Below are 22359 nucleotides of genomic sequence, written 5' to 3' on the forward strand. Positions count from 1 at the left end.
CATCATATTTTTACATGGTAAAATCAGTAAAAAATATTCTTCTATCTAAAATCTATCGATCAGATCAGACGAGTTATTATAAAAATGGGCATTTCGAGGAAGAGGGGAAAAAAAGTATCTGTTTTCATCTAAAAATATTCAGATTATGTCATGGATTTATGATAAACATGATCATATTTAACACACTGAAGAGGCAAAAATGGAGATTCCTCTTTATAAAGATATTACAGGTTTAGAAATGTAACGAAATGATATGATAATAAACACCCCATATTTTTTTTTTTTTTTTTTTTTATATAAGGGTATTAAAATGATGTAAATGTTCTGGAATGCGCCTCTAAACCGCTCCCTTGTTATGTCTCCAAATTGTCACTTACTATTTTGGTTTATTTATAGTCTGCTTTCTGTAACTCCAGTGAGATTTTAAGGAAAATGGAAGTGAAATAAACAGACTGCCTGGCTGAAACTGTTATCCTACATAGAAAAAAAAAAAAAAAAGTTCCCCTTATTGTTTGTTCCTCTTGCTTAATTTGAGCTACAAAATACCAACCTACTTTTTTGACATTAGAAACAACACGTGGTCTGCATTTTAGACATGTGGGACAAAGGGCACGACTTGAAGTGAGACCACCAGGGCTGGCCCCGGTCTACAACAGCAGGAGGAGCAAATATTTCCACAAACAATAAATCACTCATAGGGGAAGAAAGGCTTATCTTATCTTTTTTTTTTTTTTTTTTTTTTTTTTTTTTTTGTTAAGCCATTATATTCCAGGTTGACATTTATCTTTATGTCTTTGGTGAAGAAAAGGGGAAATATCCTAAGGGTATAAGTGACTGTTTGGATGTTTATGTATGAAAAACCATTATGTGTTGGTTTATTTGAAGTGTTTTTACTTCACCACGACTGGATATTCAACACGTCAGCCCCCTTTTTGTCTTTTACTGAATAACCTGGACTTTCGACCTTTTAAGGCACAGGTGTCAAACATGCGGCCCGGGGGCCGAATCCGGCCCGCCAAAGGATCCAATCTGGCCCGTGGGATGGATTTGTGTGATGAAAAAAATTACACTTAAGATTTTAACAATCGAGGATGTCAAAATCATTTTAATTCAGATTTCACATACAGACCAATTAGACATCAAGTGGGTCAGAGCAGTAAATTACTATCATATTAAACCTATAAATAATGAAAACAGCTAATTTTATCTTTGTTTTAGTGTAAAAAAAAAAAAAAAAAACATAAAAATTAAAATTACGTGAAAATGTTTACATTAAAAATGGTTATTTTACCAAAAAAATGTGAAAAACCTAAAATTTCTTAAGATAAGTTGATGCAATTTTACCAATATTCTGCCTGTTATTAAATGTTTCATGCATTTGTAATTGTAATGTAAGATGTAAAGCACATGTGTAAATGATAAACTGATAATCTAAGGCATAATATTGTTAAAATTGGACTTGTTTTCTTAAGATGTTTCCAGTTGTTCATGTAATTCCAATTTTTGTAGATGTTAAAGAAAAAAATCTTGAATTTAGCAAAAAAAAAAAAAAAAAAAAACTTGAATTAAGCAAAAAATCTTGATTTGAGCAAAAAAAATCTTCAATTAAGCAAAATAAAAAATCTTGAATTAAGCAAAAAAAAAAATCTTGAATTAAGCAAAAAAAAAATAATCTGGAATTAAGCAAAAAAATCTTGATTAAAGCAAAAAAACAAGAACAAATCTTGAATTAAGCAAAAAAAAAAAAATCTTGAATTAAGGAAAAAAAACCTTGAATTAAGCAAAAAAAATCGAATAATATAATTATATATTGTCAAAATTGGACTTGTTTTTCTTAAGATGTTTCCAGTTGTTTGGGTTATTCAGATTTTTGTAGATGTTAAAGAAAAAAAATCTTGAATTAAGCAAAAAAAAAATCTTGAATTAAGAAAAAAAAAATCTTGAATTAAGCACAAAAAAAAAATCTTGAATTAAGCAAAAAAACATCTTGAATTAAGCAAAAACAATCTTGAATTAAGCAAAAAAAAAAAAAATCTTGAATTAAGCAAAAAAAAATCTTGAATTAAGCAAAATAAAAAATCTTGAATTAAGCAAAAAAAAAATAAAAATCTTGAATTAAGAAAAAAAAAAAATCGAATAATAATTATATATTGTTAAAACTGGACTTGTTTTTCTTAAGATGTTTCCAATTGTTTGTGTTATTCAGATTTTTGTAGATGCTAACATTTTCATAAATTATTTTTACTTTTTTCCACTTATTATTTTACTGGTCTGGCCCACTTGAGATCATATTAGGCTGAATGTGGCCCCTGAACTAAAATGAGTTTGACACCCCTGTTTTAAGGCCAGTGAGATTAATATATGGAAAATGTTTGCCTTTTGAGTAATGTGTTCCACTTAGATGGCCCGCAGAATTGTCGCCAGCGAGGTTTCTTTGAATCATTGTTGTTTCTGGTGGGTGCACAGAACAGAGTCTGCTGCTTTAAAAAAAAAAGAGGCAGTGGGAGCGAGTGCACTCCTCTGTCATGAGGTTACCATGTGGTTCAATCACCAAACTGATGATGTCTTCTTCTTTGGATTGGAGAAGTAAGCAGTGGCTGACTCATTTCACCATCCCCTGATATGATAGTCTGACAGTGACAAGGCACAATGGGAGAGGAGAAATTCCCCCAGAAGACACAGGATGTACTTAAATGGTCTCCGGTTCTATACTATTTCTCACTTGGCTGGTCAGTGGTGATGGATGAAAGCAGAGCAGAATGCAAAAATGTTTTTGTGGTGGAGTGTTGTGAAAGTGAAATAGTTGTGGTTAGTGATGTGATGACTCATAGGGAACATGTTCATCACAATGTGTTTTGCCCTTCTTACTGGAAAAAAAAAAAAAAAAAAAGAACATGTCGAAATTTTTTGGATTATTTACTTTGGAAGTCGACGCTTTTACACCCAGATGAATGTGTCAAACAGGCAATAACGCATGAAACTGAACCCAAGCCTCTAATGCATCTATATCAGGGGTCTCAAACTCATCTTTTTTCAGGGGCCACATTCAGCTCCATTTGATCTCAACTGGGCCGAACCAATAAAACAGTAGCATGATAGTTGATAAATAATGGCAACTACAAATTGTTTTAGTGCAAAAAATGACACTCAATTGTGCCAGTATTTATGTTTACAAACTATCCAAACAGAAAGGATGTGAATAACCTGAAAAAATGAAATTTGTTAAGAAATGTAAGTACAATTTTATCAATATTGTGCCTCAACTTTTCATCCATACATATGCATTACAGATCCGATCTACAAAGGCACAAAACTTTTCGTAACAGGCAGAAAATTGTTAAAATTGCACTTAATTTTCTTTAGACATTTCAGGTTGCTCATATCTGTTTAGGATATTCACATTTTTTTGTTAAAGGATAGTTTGTTAATGTAAACATTTTCATAATTTAATGTTTTTTGCACTAAATCAAAGACAAAAAAATGGTGTTGTCATTATTTATAGGTTATTATGATATTATTTTTGAGTTGGATGCCTTAATTTGCACTTTACAAATTCATCCCGCAGGCTGGATTGGAAACTTTGGTGGGCTGGTTTTGGCCCCCGGGCCGCATGTTTGACACCTGTGAGTTAAATAATAACATAACCCATAAATAATGACAGCTCCAAATTTTTGTCTTTGTTTTAGTGCACAGGTGTCAAACATGCGATCCAATCCGGCCCGCTGGATGAATTTGTGAAATGCAAAAATTACACTGAAGATATTAACAATCAATGGTGTCAAAATCCTTTTAATTCAGGTTCCACATACAGACACATACAGTCCAATTAGATTTCAAGTGGGTCAGAACCAGTAAAATATTATCATAATAACCTATAAATAATGACAACCCCAAATTCTGTCTTTGTTTTTTTGGTGTAAAAAAGTAAAATTATATGAAAATATTTACATTACCAAACTATACTTTTACAAAAAAAACATGAATAACGTGAACAAATATGAACAAATGGAAATGTCTTAAGAAAAGTAAATGCAATTTTATATTAATATTAATATTCTGCCTGTTATTAAATGTTTTGTGTGATTGTAACGCACATGTGTAAATGATAAACTGATACAACCGAGGCATAATATCGTTAAAATTGCACTTGTTTTTCTTTAGATGATTCAAGTTGTTCATGTTATTCAGATTTTAAGGAAACTTTGTCGATGTAAACCTGAACGTAATATAATTTGACTTTTTTCGCTGTTGTTATTTTACTGGTCCGGCCCACTGGAGATCAAATTGGGGTGAATGTGGAACTGAACTAAAATGAGTTTGACCCCCCTGTTTTAGTGTAAAGAAAAACAAAACAAAACATTAAATTATGAAAATACTTACTTTTACAAATTATCCAAACAAAAAAGATGTGAATAACCTGAAAAAACTGACATTTCTTAAGAAAAATAAGTGCAATTTTAACAACATTCTGCCTCAACTTATCATACTAATACTACATGTGCATTATGAGTCAGAATTACAAAGACACTAAACACTTAGAAACAGGCAAAAAATTATTACAATTGTGCTTAATTGTCTTTAGACATTTCAGGTTGTTCATATTTTTATTTATATAGTGCTTTTTTTGGTCACTCAAAGCACTTTACATTATTGACCCATTATTCATTCGCTCTCACATTATCCCTCTGGTGGTGGTAAACTACATTTGTAGCCACAGTTGCCCTGGGGCAGACTGACAGAAGCGTGGCTGCCAATTCCCGCCTACGGCCCCTCCGAACACCACTGAATGTTCAAGGAGGGTGAAGTGTCTTGCCCAAGGACACAAAGGACTGGCTAGGACAGAGCGGGATTTGAACCGCCAACCCTTCGGTTACTGGATGACCCACTCTCCCATCTGAGCCATGGCCGCCCCAGATTATTCACATTTTACTGTTACAGAATAGTTTGTAAATGTAAATATTTTCATAATTTAATGTTATTTTTTGCACTAAAGCAGAGAAAAAAAATTGAAGTTGTTAAGTCAAGATTTTTTCTTGCTTAATTCAAGATTTTTTGCTAAATTTTAGATTTTTTTCCTTTTGCTTAATTCAAGATTTTTGGCTAATTTTTTTTTTTTTTTTTTTTGCTTAATTCAAGATTTTTTTTACTTAATTGAAGTTTTTTTTTTGCTTAATTCAAGATTTTTTGCCAAATTTTAGATTTTTTTTTGCTTAATTCAAGATTTTTTTGGCTTAATTCAAGATTTTTTTTAACTTAACTGAAGTTTTTTTTTTTTTTTTTTGCTTAATTCAGCATTTTTTCCTTAATTCAAGCTACTTTTTTTTTTTTTTTGGCTTAATTCAATTGAAGCCCATGGAATTTTGGACTTTACAAAAACATCCCACGGGCCGGATTGGAACCTTTGGCGGGCCGCATTTGGCCCCCGGGCTGCATGTTTGAGACCCTTGATCTATATAAAGTAACTTTACAGAGCATCTGAGACTGGAGCCTTTAGCACCCACAGTGATTTGAATCATGTCTTTTCCTGTTTTTTTCTGTCAGTTTACATGGATCTCACCCTGTGGTTTGCTTTCGTCTTATTATTACAGCCGGGTTTACTCATTTGTCATGTAGTGGGATTATGTTATCAAGGTATTTTAATGGAGGCGACTTGCTGATGTAAAGATCTTCTCATTGGCAGCTTGGGTGATTTCATTACAACTCAAATTTCAAGTAAGCAGCAAAACAAACAGACACTTAATAGCTCTGGGATATTTAGAATGTAATCTTTACTCTCAGATCATGTGGCTTGAAATATGGATCAAAAACTGCTCCTAACTTTAGATAATATTACCAGTTTTCACCTTCAGTTGGAAAATATAAGAGTTCTGAAGTAATATTTATTTCACACACTATCGGTTTCCACATTTTTTTCAACATTCTTGACATTTCTTTGAATCCCATTGTCCCGAGTTTGGTGAAAATCTTTGGTTCTCCTCCCTTTCCGCACAAACGTTCCGGTGGTCATGCCAACCATTTCCAAGGTTCTCTGTACTTTTCCTTCCTCCCAGTGAAACAACGGGATTTTCCAGGAAACGTCAGATCAGGAGGGTGTGATTCCCTGCCGCTGGTCGTCGCTTTTACCAGTAAACAGCGTGACTCACCGCTCAGCTATGCTCTCCATTTCCTTCACATAATATCCCACCAAAATGTGCTGCGCTGGAGAAAGAGCAGAAATACTGAGCGCTCTCCAGACTGTAGAAAAATCTCTCCACCTCCCTGAGAAAAAAAATGCAAGAAAAGCACATGAGAGCTTCCTCAGAGGAGAGTGTGTCTGACGGTCAAGGGCAGCCCGCCGAGTCTGCTTTTGAGCTGAAAAAGAAACACAAACAGAAGAAAAAACAAAGAGGCCAGACCAGCTAACTCTGCATTTATCACTAGGGCATGAGCGCATGAGTCTTTGATATGCTGTTTATTTTAGGAGAACGCCGGGCCCCACGGTTACCTGCTGGAGCTGAAGGCTGGCCTTGAACTTGACCAGATGCCTGACTTGAAAAACACAAGCATTTGGCATCAGTTAAGTTTATTAAGGTTATTTTTGACTCAGCCGGTCTACAGGGATATTGTTCAATATTTCAATTAATGTACTATAGGGATGTAACCATTACCGGTATAACGATAAACCGCGATAAAATTGCAGACGGTTAGTATTACCGTTTAAATTCTAATTATCATGATAACCGTGTTTGATTACCGCACTTTTCCGGAGATGTAAAGATCTGCTTTTATGTCAAATATTTGAGTATAGTTTTAATTTGTTAGAGTTTTGATTGTATATACCTTATATTTGGAACCAGTATTTGCAAAAACAGAAAGAAGCACAAGAGAAATGGAAAGGAATACAGAACTGTACGTCTCTGCTACAACTGTTTGCAGCCGATTCTTCAAACTTCAAAGTGGACTCTGCCGTTTTTATTTAGAATAGAATAGAATAGAATAGAATAAGGGATGTAACAATTACCGGTAAAACGATAAAAAGCGGTAAAATTGCAGACGGTTAGTATTGCCGTTTAAATTCTAATTATCATGATAACCGTGTTTGATTACCACACTTTTACGGGGAAAAAAGCCTATGTAAAGATCTGCTTTTATGTCAAATATTTGAGTATAGTTTTAATTTATTACAATTTTAATTGTATATGCCTAATATTTGGAACCAATATTTACAAAAACAGAAAGAAGCACAAGAGAAATGGAAAGGAATACAGAACTGTACGTCTCTGCTACAACTGTTTGCAGCCGATTCTTCAAACTTTAAAGTGGACTCTGCCGTTTTTATTTAGAATAGAATAGAATAAGGGATGTAACGATTACCGGTAAAACGATAAAAAGCGGTGAAATTGCAGACGGTTAGTATTGCCGTTTAAATTCTAATTATCATGATAACCGTGTTTGATTACCACACTTTTACGGGGAAAAAAGCCTATGTAAAGATCTGCTTTTATGTCAAATATTTGAGTATAGTTTTAATTTATTACAATTTTAATTGTATATGCCTAATATTTGGAACCAATATTTACAAAAACAGAAAGAAGCACAAGAGAAATGGAAAGGAATACAGAACTGTACGTCTCTGCTACAACTGTTTGCAGCCGATTCTTCAAACTTTAAAGTGGACTCTGCCGTTTTTATTTAGAATAGAATAGAATAGAATAGAATAGAATAGAATAGAATAGAATAGAATAAGGGATGTAACGATTACCGGTAAAACGATAAAAAGCGGTAAAATTGCAGACGGTTAGTATTGCCGTTTAAATTCTAATTATCATGATAACCGTGTTTGATTACCGCACTTTTACGGGAAAAAAAGCCTATGTAAAGATCTGCTTTTATGTCAAATATTTCAGTATAGTTTTAATTTAATAGAGTTTTGATTTTATATACCTAATATTTGGAACCAATATTCACTTTTAAAGTCTTCGAAAAGTTTTGTTAAGCATTTTTATGTTTTATATTTATGCAGTAAACTATATACATTTTTCAAATCGGAGTTTATATTTTTTTTGTGTGTTTTTTGTCCTTTTATGTTTTATAGTAGGTTAAAGTGAAAAAAATAATAGGCAGATGATATAAAGGAAGTTGTGCTGAAAAAACAGACCCCAAACATGGGTATAATAAACATTTGTTTATATAGTATATAAAGGCAAAATCAAAAATACTGAAAAACGGCCAAAATAGGCTCAGACCACTAAGGGTTAATATTTGAATGTTTCTGCAAGAGAAGGTACATTGTGCCTATTTATTTATTTATTTATTTATTTATTTAATTAAATACAACTTGGTTTCATTCTTTCAGTGTGTGTATCAGTACTTTTTGAACATTTTGAGCACAATTTCTATAATAATGATAACTGTGATAATTTTGGTCACAATAACCATGACATGAAATTTTCATATTGTTACATCCCTAATGTACTGTAAGGGGGCCAAAATCCTCATGTTTTATGCATTTCTATCACATGGGTAATTATCGTGAAAATTCATCTATGAACCGTACTAAATTTCGTCATTATTTTCTACTTTTATGTTTGACTTCCTCACTAACAAAACACATGCCCTACATGAGACATGAAACTTAAAAACAAAACAGTAAAGCTTTTCTCTCAACACGGAAGCTTTCAGGCTGCAGATGAGAACAAAATAAACAATGCACACATACCAGGAAATCAGCTTCAGCTCAAATGAGACCAATGTTTTACTGGTTTTACCCTGTGAGCAAAGTTTGGATTTGCAAGCTTGCAAAATTTCATATGATCCTAAACTAGAAACAGCGTCACCAAACTTCTACTAAGAGGCTGGTGACCACAAGTATCTACAGATCTAAAATGTTTAATAACTTTTTAATCACTAATTCTATCAATATATTGAAATAATTCAGGTAAAATACAGTTTCTCAGCTTTTCAGTGACATCACATGACTATTTTGGACATTCAGAGCCTCCGTAGTGAACATAAAAACACCATTTTCTGCAACATTAATCCACCTATATGAGTTGATAAATGATGACGCCTGATTTTAAACCCATTTAGTGATACATTCGGCTGAAAAAGACACTTTTTCTTTATATATTTTTTTGATTTTGATTGAATTTATTGTGAAGTTTTATGAAAATCTGCACAAATACCATGAAATCAGCTTCAGCTCAAATGAGACCAATGTTTTACTGGTTTTACCCTGTGAGCAAAGTTTGGATTTGCAAGCTTGCAAAATTTCATATGATCCTAAACTAGAAACAGCGTCACCAAACTTCTACTAAGAGGCTGGTGACCAAAAGTATCTACAGATCTAAAATGTTTAATAACTTTTTAATCACTAATTCTATCAATATATTGAAATAATTCAGGTAAAATACAGTTTCTCAGCTTTTCAGCGACATCACATGACTATTTTGGACATTCAGAGCCTCCGTAGTGAACATAAAAACACCATTTTCTGCAACATTAATCCACCTATATGAGTTGATAAATGATGACGCCTGATTTTAAGCTCATTTAGTGATACATTTGGCTGAAAAAGACACTTTTTCTTTATATATTTTTTTGATTTTGATTGAATTTATTGTGAACTTTTATGAAAATCTGCACAAATACCATGAAATCAGCTTCAGCTCAAATGAGACCAATGTTTTACTGGTTTTACCCTGTGAGCAAAGTTTGGATTTGCAAGCTTGCAAAATTTCATATGATCCTAAACTAGAAACAGCGTCACCAAACTTCTACTAAGAGGCTGGTGACCAAAAGTATCTACAGATCTAAAATGTTTAATAACTTTTTAATCGCTAATTCTATCAATATATTGAAATAATTCAGGTAAAATACAGTTTCTCAGCTTTTCAGCGACATCACATGACTATTTTGGACATTCAGAGCCTCCGTAGTGAACATAAAAACACCATTTTCTGTAACATTAATCCACCTATATGAGTTGATAAATGATGACGCCTGATTTTAAACCCATTTAGTGATACATTTGGCTGAAAAAGACACTTTTTCTTTATATATTTTTTTGATTTTGATTGAATTTATTGTGAACTTTTATGAAAATCTGCACAAATACCATGAAATCAGCTTCAGCTCAAATGAGACCAATGTTTTACTGGTTTTACCCTGTGAGCAAAGTTTGGATTTGCAAGCTTGCAAATTTCATATGATCCTAAACTAGAAACAGCGTCACCAAACTTCTACTAAGAGGCTGGTGACCAAAAGTATCTACAGATCTAAAATGTTTAATAACTTTTTAATCGCTAATTCTATCAATATATTGAAATAATTCAGGTAAAATACAGTTTCTCAGCTTTTCAGCGACATCACATGACTATTTTGGACATTCAGAGCCTCCGTAGTGAACATAAAAACACCATTTTCTGCAACATTAATCCACCTATATGAGTTGATAAATGATGACGCCTGATTTTAAACCCATTTAGTGATACATTCGGCTGAAAAAGACACTTTTTCTTTATATATTTTTTTGATTTTGATTGAATTTATTGTGAACTTTTATGAAAATCTGCACAAATACCATGAAATCAGCTTCAGCTCAAATGAGACCAATGTTTTACTGGTTTTACCCTGTGAGCAAAGTTTGGATTTGCAAGCTTGCAAAATTTCATATGATCCTAAACTAGAAACAGCGTCACCAAACTTCTACTAAGAGGCTGGTGACCAAAAGTATCTACAGATCTAAAATGTTTAATAACTTTTTAATCACTAATTCTATCAATATATTGAAATAATTCAGGTAAAATACAGTTTCTCAGCTTTTCAGCGACATCACATGACTATTTTGGACATTCAGAGCCTCCGTAGTGAACATAAAAACACCATTTTCTGTAACATTAATCCACCTATATGAGTTGATAAATGATGACGCCTGATTTTAAACCCATTTAGTGATATATTCGGCTGAAAAAGACACTTTTTCTTTATATATTTTTTTGATTTTGATTGAATTTATTGTGAACTTTTATGAAAATCTGCACAAATACCATGAAATCAGCTTCAGCTCAAATGAGACCAATGTTTTACTGGTTTTACCCTGTAAGCAAAGTTTGGATTTGCAAGCTTGCAAAATTTCATATGATCCTAAACTAGAAACAGCGTCACCAAACTTCTACTAAGAGGCTGGTGACCAAAAGTATCTACAGATCTAAAATGTTTAATAACTTTTTAATCGCTAATTCTATCAATATATTGAAATAATTCAGGTAAAATACAGTTTCTCAGCTTTTCAGCGACATCACATGACTATTTTGGACATTCAGAGCCTCCGTAGTGAACATAAAAACACCATTTTCTGCAACATTAATCCACCTATATGAGTTGATAAATGATGACGCCTGATTTTAAACCCATTTAGTGATACATTCGGCTGAAAAAGACACTTTTTCTTTATATATTTTTTTGATTTTGATTGAATTTATTGTGAACTTTTATGAAAATCTGCACAAATACCATGAAATCAGCTTCAGCTCAAATGAGACCAATGTTTTACTGGTTTTACCCTGTGAGCAAAGTTTGGATTTGCAAGCTTGCAAAATTTCATATGATCCTAAACTAGAAACAGCGTCACCAAACTTCTACTAAGAGGCTGGTGACCAAAAGTATCTACAGATCTAAAATGTTTAATAACTTTTTAATCACTAATTCTATCAATATATTGAAATAATTCAGGTAAAATACAGTTTCTCAGCTTTTCAGCGACATCACATGACTATTTTGGACATTCAGAGCCTCCGTAGTGAACATAAAAACACCATTTTCTGCAACATTAATCCACCTATATGAGTTGATAAATGATGACGCCTGATTTTAAACCCATTTAGTGATACATTTGGCTGAAAAAGACACTTTTTCTTTATATATTTTTTTGATTTTGATTGAATTTATTGGGAACTTTTATGAAAATCTGCACAAATACCATGAAATCAGCTTCAGCTCAAATGAGACCAATGTTTTACTGGTTTTACCCTGTGAGCAAAGTTTGGATTTGCAAGCTTGCAAAATTTCATATGATCCTAAACTAGAAACAGCGTCACCAAACTTCTACTAAGAGGCTGGTGACCAAAAGTATCTACAGATCTAAAATGTTTAATAACTTTTTAATCACTAATTCTATCAATATATTGAAATAATTCAGGTAAAATACAGTTTCTCAGCTTTTCAGCGACATCACATGACTATTTTGGACATTCAGAGCCTCCGTAGTGAACATAAAAACACCATTTTCTGCAACATTAATCCACCTATATGAGTTGATAAATGATGACGCCTGATTTTAAGCTCATTTAGTGATACATTTGGCTGAAAAAGACACTTTTTCTTTATATATTTTTTTGATTTTGATTGAATTTATTGTGAACTTTTATGAAAATCTGCACAAATACCATGAAATCAGCTTCAGCTCAAATGAGACCAATGTTTTACTGGTTTTACCCTGTGAGCAAAGTTTGGATTTGCAAGCTTGCAAAATTTCATATGATCCTAAACTAGAAACAGCGTCACCAAACTTCTACTAAGAGGCTGGTGACCAAAAGTATCTACAGATCTAAAATGTTTAATAACTTTTTAATCGCTAATTCTATCAATATATTGAAATAATTCAGGTAAAATACAGTTTCTCAGCTTTTCAGCGACATCACATGACTATTTTGGACATTCAGAGCCTCCGTAGTGAACATAAAAACACCATTTTCTGCAACATTAATCCACCTATATGAGTTGATAAATGATGACGCCTGATTTTAAACCCATTTAGTGATACATTTGGCTGAAAAAGACACTTTTTCTTTATATATTTTTTTGATTTTGATTGAATTTATTGGGAACTTTTATGAAAATCCACACAATCAGTAAATAAAAGTAAGAAAATAGTTGAGTTTTGAAGCAAATAAGTGAAATTCAGGGGACAACACCTTCAAATCCCTTTTAAATACTCACTAATTTAAGATTGCTTTTAATGTTTAACTGTTTTATATTTATATACCTGCTTTCTGCACCTGCTTTTATCTGTTTTTAATGTGTTTGATTTCTGTGTTTATCTGCTTTATGTAAAGTGTCTGAGTTCCATGAAAAGCGCCATACAAGTAAAATTTATTATTATTATTATTATTATTATTATTATTATTATTGGTAAGAAAAGGACAAATTAAATAGTTCCATATGTTTGCTCAAACCTATTTTATTATAAAATCTATAAGTTGGAGCTGATTTGTATCCATATAGGTATTAGTCTTTGCTTGTTTATTTGTTTTTCAAGCCTTGACGTGGATGCAAATAGCTATAAATGGCCCCTATTGACTGTTTTGGAAGCAGTGTGTACACAGAATCCAAGTGAAGTCCCTCCTTTTCCCATCAAACATGCGACAAACATAGCTGAGAACTGTGTATATAGTAAATGATAGCTGTCTCTTATCTGCATTTTTATAATGTTTTGCTGTGAAAACCTGCAAAAACATTTTTATCAGCTGTGTAGGAAAAGGTATAGGAGGCTAAAATCACTGTCCCACAAAAGGAAGAGGATGGACTCTTCTGGGCTTCCTCACATGTGCACGTACAGGCTGTGCGCTTGATTTGTTTGGGCAAGTGAAAGATGTTAGACGTTTCTGAATTCCAGACATTTCGTGAATTTTGCACCAGTCGTTTTACAAGCAGGATCGTCTGAACTCCTCCCCCTCCCGTAGATGAGTTGAGTGCATTGCAGGACAAATTCAGACTGTGCATGTTTCCTCTGGGCTGAAGATTTGCATGTGTGGGTTTGCACATGTGTGTTCACTCAGGAATGCGGTTTTGTTCTATGCCTGCCATCTGTGGCTTTTCTTTGAGGTATTTTCCCAGACTCCTTTTCTTACTGTTATGGAAAACCTTATAGGAGTTGTTTTTTTTTTTTTTTTCTTCTCTTGACTAGAGCGAGAAGCTGTGATTTGTTGTGAAATGTGGCCTTCACTCATGTGTAGCAGAAGAATAAAGCCTGGATTTAGCTATGTAATGTAATTGCTGTTTTTCCACTGAGGAGACTTTGGCATCTTGATCAGGAAAAAAAAAAAAACTTCCCTCTGCTATTTGCAAAAACATAAGCACATGCCTAAAGAATTTGAGGGAAACAACCTGGCCCCTTAGTTCAAACTCGAGGCCTCTTGTATGAAGAGAAAGAGGCCCCACATCACTTTTTTTTTTTTTTTTCAGACATGATCTTTGCAAGGAATATACCCAGGGACCCCCTTCTGATGCAACAGTACTTAAAAAAAAAACACTATTCAGGCCAAGTTGCTATCGAGGAATGTTACGTTTTAACTCCCAATTTTTATTTGCAGCCTCTGAAATCCGAATTACACATTATTTTTTGCATAACATTTGTACGTCTTTGTGTGTAGGGCTGTGTATCGGCAATAATCTGGCGATACGATACAAATCACAATACTAGGATCACGATACGATATATCACGATACTGTTAAAAAGGCCATTTTTTATTGTTTTTGTTTTTTTAAAGATTTTTTCCTTGCAGAATTGAATTACACCAGAAATCTGCACAAATACTAAACACATTTTTATTTGATCAAAACAGGATCTAATGTTATATCACAAAATGTTCCTGTGTTAAAACTGAAATTCTGTTTTGCAGACATTACAGTTTAACCCTTTCATGCACTAATCATGAGAACCTTAGTTAAGATTTTTCTCTTAAGTGTTTTTATTCCTCCATAGGCATGAAAAAAACAGTGTGATCAACTTGTTTTTTTTTTTCATGGAGTTACAAAAATGTCCATGCATTTAATTTTTGAAGTAAAGAAAGGTGTTTAAAACCCAATATCAGAAATTGATATTAAAACAATGAAATAAAATCTGACATCTCACATTTTAATCTCACATTTTAACATATTCTAATGCTAATTATTACTCTTTTCATGGAGATAATATGCAAAAAAACAAACAAACAAACAAAAAAAAAAAAACAGCTTTTTTTCCCTAACAAATAACAGTTGATTTACACTGAAACATGTTAGTGCAGATAAGGTTTATCAAGAACAGCAAAGTTACAGTAATGGTATGAATTACAGTGTATGGGATGATGCATAAGTGTCCACTGTGTTGGCTGATATGGAACTAAAATAACAAAACCCATGAATATACAAGAGAACAGCTGTAGAATAGCTGTCCACTGTAGTGACCATTATGCATGAAAGGGTTAAGATCCTGTTCAAATGTTCATATTCTATTAGTTCAGAACTAACATCAGAACATTATTTTAGTTCAATCTCAACAAAGGAACTAACATTATTTAATAAAAGAGTGTTAAATAATAATAAATAAAAGACAAAAACAAAAAGAAAAAACAAAAACGAACCACCACAATATCTGCATTTGAATAAATACCTAAAAATATCGATACAGTATTTTTTTAATATCGATACAGTATTGTGACATGAAATATCGCGATATATTGCAGAACCGGTATTTTCTGCACAATACTGTTAAAAAGGCCATTTTTTACTGGTTTTGTTTTGTTTTTTGTTTTTTTTTAAGATTTTTTTCCTTGAAGAATTAAATTACACCAGAAATCTGCACAAATACCCAACACATTTTTATTTGATCCCAATAAGATCTAATGTTATATCACAAAATGTTCCTGTGTTCAAACTGAAATACTGTTTTACAGACATTACAGTTTCAGATCCTGTTCAAATGTTCATATTCTATAAGTTCAGAACTAACGTCAAAACAGTATTTTGGTTCAAACTCAACAACGGAACTAACATTATTTAATAAAACAGTGTTAAATAATAATAAATACAAGAAAAAAAAACAAAAACGAACCTCCACAATATCTGCATTTGAATAAATACCTAAAAATATCGATACAGTACTTTTTAACCCTTTCATGCATGAGTTATGAGAACCTTAATCAAGATTTTTTTCCCTGAGTGTTCTAATTCCTCTTTAGGCATGAAAAAAACAATCTTTTTGAATTTTCTTTTTTTTTTTTTTTTTATGAACCTATTTTTCAAGGAGTTGCAAAAATGTCCACTCAGCCAGACAGCATGCATTTCATTTTTGAATCAAAGAAACATGTATTTACTGACATACTGCATGAAAACTATGACATTTATTTATTCATTTATTTATTTATTTATTTATTTATTTATTGTTTTGTCCAGCATCCAAACAGCAGAATGGTAGTCTGGCTGCCTTTTAGTGCTGAACAAATTTGCTTTGCCAAGGAAAACTTCAGTGAGGCTTCCCTTGATACTCTACTGTCTTTATTATGAGTTTTGTTGAATCATATTTCAATACCGCACCTGACAACGAAACATGTATTTACTGACATAGTGTGTGAAAACGATGATTTTTTTTTTTCTTTTTTAATGCAGCTAATCTGATTTTTTGTCTTTTTAACATACTCTAATACTAGTTATTACTCACTTTATGGAGATACTATGCAAAAAAAAAAAAAAAACCCTGTTAATTACAGTCTAATAACAATAACAAGCAATTGACTGACACTCAAACATGCTAGTGCAGATCAGGTTTATCTAGAACAGTAAAGTTACAGTAACAGTATGAATATCAGTGTATGGGATGATGCAGTGTGTCAGCTGATACGGAACTAAAACAATAAAATCCATAAATATACAAGAGAACAGCTGTAGAAGAACTGTCTACTGTAGTGACCACTATCCATGAAAGGGTTAATATCGATACAGTATTGTGAAATGAAATATCGCAATATATTGCAGAAGCGGTATTTTCTAACAGCCCTATTTGTGTGTTTTGCAAAATGAAGGATATCACAGAGAGCAGATGTTTACTAAAATCTCTGAGCTTGAATTAACCCTTTCATGCATGAATTATAAGAGCATTAATCAAGATTTTTTTTGCCTGAGTGTTTTTATTCCTCTAGGCATTAAAAAAAATACTGCAGTTGAAATAGTTTTTATAAACCAATTTTTCTTAGAGTTGCAAAAATGTCCACTCAGCTGGACACCAAGCATTTCATTTCTGAAGCAAAGAAACATATTTACTGAAAAACTGTGAAAACTATGAAATAAAAACATTTTAAACCCTTTCTTGCATAGTGGTCACTACAGTGGACAGCTGTTCTCTTGTATGTTCATGGATTTTTGTTGTTTTAGTTCCATATCAGCCAACACAGTGGACGCTCACTCTGCAAAAATCTAAATCTGACCAAATGTATTTTTCTCATTTCTACACTTAAAATCAGACACAATCACCTAAAACAGGGGTGTCAAAGTCATTTTAGTTCAGGGGCCACATACAGCGTAATATGAAATAAAGTGGGCCAGACCAGTAAAATAATGTAAATAACAGGATAGGAACTTAGAAATAAGATCAATTCCAAAGTTTTCTCTGCTTTTGAGTGAAAAAAGTAAAATTCCGTAATTAAAATGTTTACATCTATGAACCGTACTTGAATATAACATGAACAAATATGAACAACCTGAAAATTAACCCTTTCATGCATGAATTATAAGAGCATTAATCAAGATTTTTTTGCCTGAGTGTTTTTATTCCTCTAGGCATTAAAAAAAATATTGCAACTGAAACAGTTTTTATAAACCAATTTTCATAGAGTTGCAAAAATGTCCACTCAGCTGGACACCAAGCATTTCATTTCTAAAGCAAAGAAACATATTTACTGATAAACTGTGAAAACTATGAAATAAAAACATTTTTACTGCAGATAATCTGATGTTTTCTTACATTTTAACATACGCTAATACTAGTCATTACTCACTTCATTGAGATAATATGCAAAAAAACAAAACAAAAAAAACTGTTAATTACAGTATAATAACAATAACAAGCAATTGATTTCCACTCAAACATGTTAGTGCAGATCAGGTTTATCTAGAACAGTAAAGTTACAGTAACGGTATGAATTCCAGTGTATGGGATGGTGCACACACTGCAAAAATCTGAATCTTACCAAGTGTATTTTTCTCATTTCTAGTCAAAATATCTCATCACACTTAAAATAAGACATAACTTTACAGTGAGATATAAGAACTTATTTTTACACAATCAATCTTGAGAATCTTATTTCAAGAAATCTTACCAAGATAATTTTCACTTCCATCGGCAGATTTTTTCCTTGAAGTAAGCAAAAAAAAAAAAAAAAATCTTGAATTTAGCAAAAAAAATCTTGAAGTAAGCAAAAAACATCTTGAATCAAGCAAAAAATAAATAAATCTTGAATTAAGCAAAAAAAAAAAATCTTGAATCAAGCAAAAAAAAAAAAAAAATCTTGAATCAAGCAAAAAAAAAAAAAAAAAAATCTTGAATCAAGCAAAGAAAAAAAAAAAAATCTTGAATTAAGCAAAACGAGCAGGACACCGGGCCCAGGTGCAGCGCATCTGATGATTACCAAAACAATCCCCTCCTTGGTCAGATCCTGTAAAGGAACAAACAAAAAGACCAACACACACCTAGTGGTGTTGAGGGGTTGTCACACACTTAAAATGAGACATAATCACCTAAAGAGTAAAAAATTTTTGCTTAATTCAAGCAACAAAAAAAAAGTGCCAATGGAACAAGTGAAAATAATCTTCGTAAGATTTCTTGAAATCAGATTTTCCAGTTCTATTGTCTAAAAATCAGCTCTTATATCTCACTGAAAAGTTACTCTTTAGGTCACAGGTGTCAAACATGCGGCCCGGGGGCCAAAACCGGCTCGCCAAAGGGTCCAATCCGGCCCCTAAGATGAATTTGTGAAATGTAAAAATTACACTGAAGATATTATCAGTTAAGGATGTTCAATCTAAAGTGGGTCAGACCTGTAAAATACTATCGTAATAACCTATAAATAATGGGAAAAAAAAAAACGTTTTTTTTTTTCTTTTTGTTTTAGTGTCAAAAAAGTAAAATTACACAAAAATGTTTACAATTACAGACTGGCTTTTCACAAAAAATATGAACAAACTGAAATGTCTTAAGAGAAGTATGCAGTATTTTAACAATATTCTGCCTATTATCAAATTTTTTGTGTATTTGTAGATGTGACCACTGTGATCTGTAAATTGTGATGCACGTGTATAAATGATAAACTGAGGTGTAATATTGTTAAAATTACATTTATTTTTCTTAAGAATTTTCAGGTTGTTCATATTTGTTCATGTTACATTCAAGTACGGTTCATAGATGTAAACATTTTAATTACGGAATTTTACTTTTTCACTCAGAAGCAGAGAAAACTTTGGAGTTGATCTTATTTCTAAGTTCCTATCCTGTTATTTACATTATTTTACTGGTCTGGCCCACTTTATTTCATATTACGCTGTATGTGGCCCCTGAACTAAAATGACTTTGACACCCCTGTTTTAGGTGATTGTGTCTGATTTTAAGTGTAGAAATGAGAAAAATACATTTGGTCAGATTTAGATTTTTGCAGAGTGAGCGTCCACTGTGTTGGCTGATATGGAACTAAAACAACAAAAATCCATGAACATACAAGAGAACAGCTGTCCACTGTAGTGACCACTATGCAAGAAAGGGTTTAAAATGTTTTTATTTCATAGTTTTCACAGTTTTTCAGTAAATATGTTTCTTTGCTTCAGAAATGAAATGCTTGGTGTCCAGCTGAGTGGACATTTTTGCAACTCTATGAAAAATTGGTTTATAAAAACTAATTCAACTGCAGTATTTTTTTTAATGCCTAGAGGAATAAAAACACTCAGGCAAAAAAAAATTCTTGATTAATGCTCTTATAATTCATGCATGAAAGGGTTAATTCAAGCTCAGAGATTTTAGTAAACATCTGCTCTCTGTGATATCCTTCATTTTGCAAAACACACAAATAGGGCTGTTAGAAAATACCGCTTCTGCAATATATCGCGATATTTCATTTCACGATACTGTATCGATATTAACCCTTTCATGCACAGTGGTCACTACAGTGGACAGTTCTTCTACAGCTGTTCTCTTGCATATTCATGGGTTTTGTTGTTTTAGTTCCATATCAGCCGACAGTGGACACTTATGCATCATCCCAAACACTGTAATTCATACAGTTATTGTAACTTTGCTGTTCTTGATAAACCTGATCTGCAGTAACATGTTTTAGTGGAAATTAGTTGCTAATTGTGATTAGACTGTAATTAACAGTTTTCTGAAACAATTTTTTTTTTTTTTTTTTGCATATCCTCCTGAGACTCAGCAATGTATTTTGTCTTCTGTAGGGGACAAAAGTTTGACAGTTTTACTCAAAAAAAAAAAAAAATGCTGTTCATTACAAAGGACATTCCATTAAAAAATCAATCAATAAATAAAAATTATTTTAAAAATGTATCTGAAAAAAAACTTGCATTATGCAGTTTCCAATCAAGACAATTTTTTAATGTAAAAAAGCTAAAATTGTCAATTTCCTGGGTCTCAGGAGCATATTATCTTCATGAAATGAGTAATAACTAGTATTAGAGTATGATAAAATGTGTGAATACGTCAGATTAGTGGCATTAAAAATGTTTTTATTTCATAGTTTTCACACAGTATATCACTTTCTGATGAGTTTTAAATACATGTTTCTGTGCATCAAAAATTAAACACATGGTGTCCAGCTGAGTGGACATTTTTGTAACTCCACGAAAAATAGATTCATAAAAAAAAAATTGCAATTGCCTTGTTTTTTTCATGCCTAAAGAGGAGTAAAAACACTCAAGAAAAAAATATTGACTAAGGTTCTCATAATTCATGCATGAAAGGGTTAATACGGCTGTGGATTTTTAGCTTTTTGGTCGCTACATGTATTTGTCTGTTGTTGTTTTTTTTTCATATCCTCCTGAGACTCAGCAATGCATTTTGTCTTCTGTAGGGGACAAAAGTTTGACAGTTTTACTAAAAAAAAAAAAAAAAAATGCTGTTCATTACAAAGGACATTCCATTAAAAAATCAATCAATAAATAAAAATTATTTTAAAAATGTATCTGAAAAAAACTGTTGCATTATGCAGTTTCCGATCAAGACAATTTTTTAATGTAAAGAAGCTAAAATTGTCAATTTCCTGGGTCTCAGGAGCATATTATCTTCATGAAATGAGTAATAACTAGTATTAGAGTATGATAAAATGTGTGAATACGTCAGATTAGTGGCATTAAAAATGTTTTTATTTCATAGTTTTCACACAGTATATCACTTTCTGATGAGTTTTAAATACATGTTTCTGTGCATCAAAAATTAAACACATGGTGTCCAGCTGAGTGGACATTTTTGTAACTCCACGAAAAATAGATTCATAAAAAAAAAAATTGCAATTGCCTTGTTTTTTTCATGCCTAAAGAGGAGTAAAAACACTCAAGAAAAAAATATTGACTAAGGTTCACATAATTCATGCATGAAAGGGTTAATACGGCTGTGGATTTTTAGCTTTTTGGTCGCTACATGTATTTGTCTGTTGTTTTTTTTTGTTGTTTTTTTAACACAGAGTCGGTCATGTTAAAAAACCAAGCTATAATAAGCACCATGAGTAATGTCAAATTACTCATAAAAAACAGGAACAAGGTTTTTTCCCCCCTGCACTTAGTCAGCATCTGCAAATCAATACTTGCAAAAGCCTTTATTAGCAATATTTATAGCCCTAGGAAAACATGATAAACATCCCAAAACACAACCACACCCTGAGTTTTTCCTCCTTCTGTGCAGCTAACAGGACTGTAGAGAATATTCCCTCCTCTTACTGAGGTATCACTTATCGCGCGCTCACTTAAATTGTTTAGTTGGCAGAAATTTGTGTCAGCACTGTGGGCTAAATATATCCAGCCGAGTTAAATAAGGGCATAGAGCAGCTCAGGAAAGCCCAGTGTAAGAGGATCCAACCAGCACAGACACACAGCGCTGAATCGATAGAGTACATTGTCTCACTGTAAAAATACATCAGTGACTATAAAGGAAACTATTTCACTGTGACACTCTATCTCCAGGAATTTTCCACATGCGTATCTGCTGCCCTGTAAAGTTCAGCATAACTGTAAATGTTGATGCTGATGGGATGGTCTGTTTTAATGTCTGCACTGATGTGGATTTGCTGAGTCCCAGTAGATTCATGACCATCAGATAAAGAGGAACAAACACACCACACAGGACCAGGGCCACATTCAGCCCCATTTAATCTGCAGTGGGGCCGGACCAGTAAAATAATAAAATAATAGCATAAAAACCTATAAATAATGACAACTGCAAATGTTTGTCTTTGTTTCAGTGTAAAGAAAAAAAAACATGAAATTATGAAAATACTTACTTTTGGGTCAAGTCACACGCCTATTGAGTTTGAATCAAAAAATTAGAATTGACATAAAGATTTCAAACTTTTT

The 22359-nt window shown here is 32.5% G+C and overlaps 1 protein-coding gene across 1 annotated transcript in view; it reads left to right on the forward strand.

Annotated features, from left to right (window-relative positions):
- mafk (v-maf avian musculoaponeurotic fibrosarcoma oncogene homolog K) overlaps positions 1 to 22359 on the forward strand; it is a 33215-nt gene that overhangs the window by 487 nt on the left and 10369 nt on the right.

The sequence above is a fragment of the Sphaeramia orbicularis genome, chromosome 8 (assembly GCF_902148855.1).
Source record: "Sphaeramia orbicularis chromosome 8, fSphaOr1.1, whole genome shotgun sequence".
Classification (NCBI taxonomy): Eukaryota; Metazoa; Chordata; class Actinopteri; order Kurtiformes; family Apogonidae; genus Sphaeramia; species Sphaeramia orbicularis.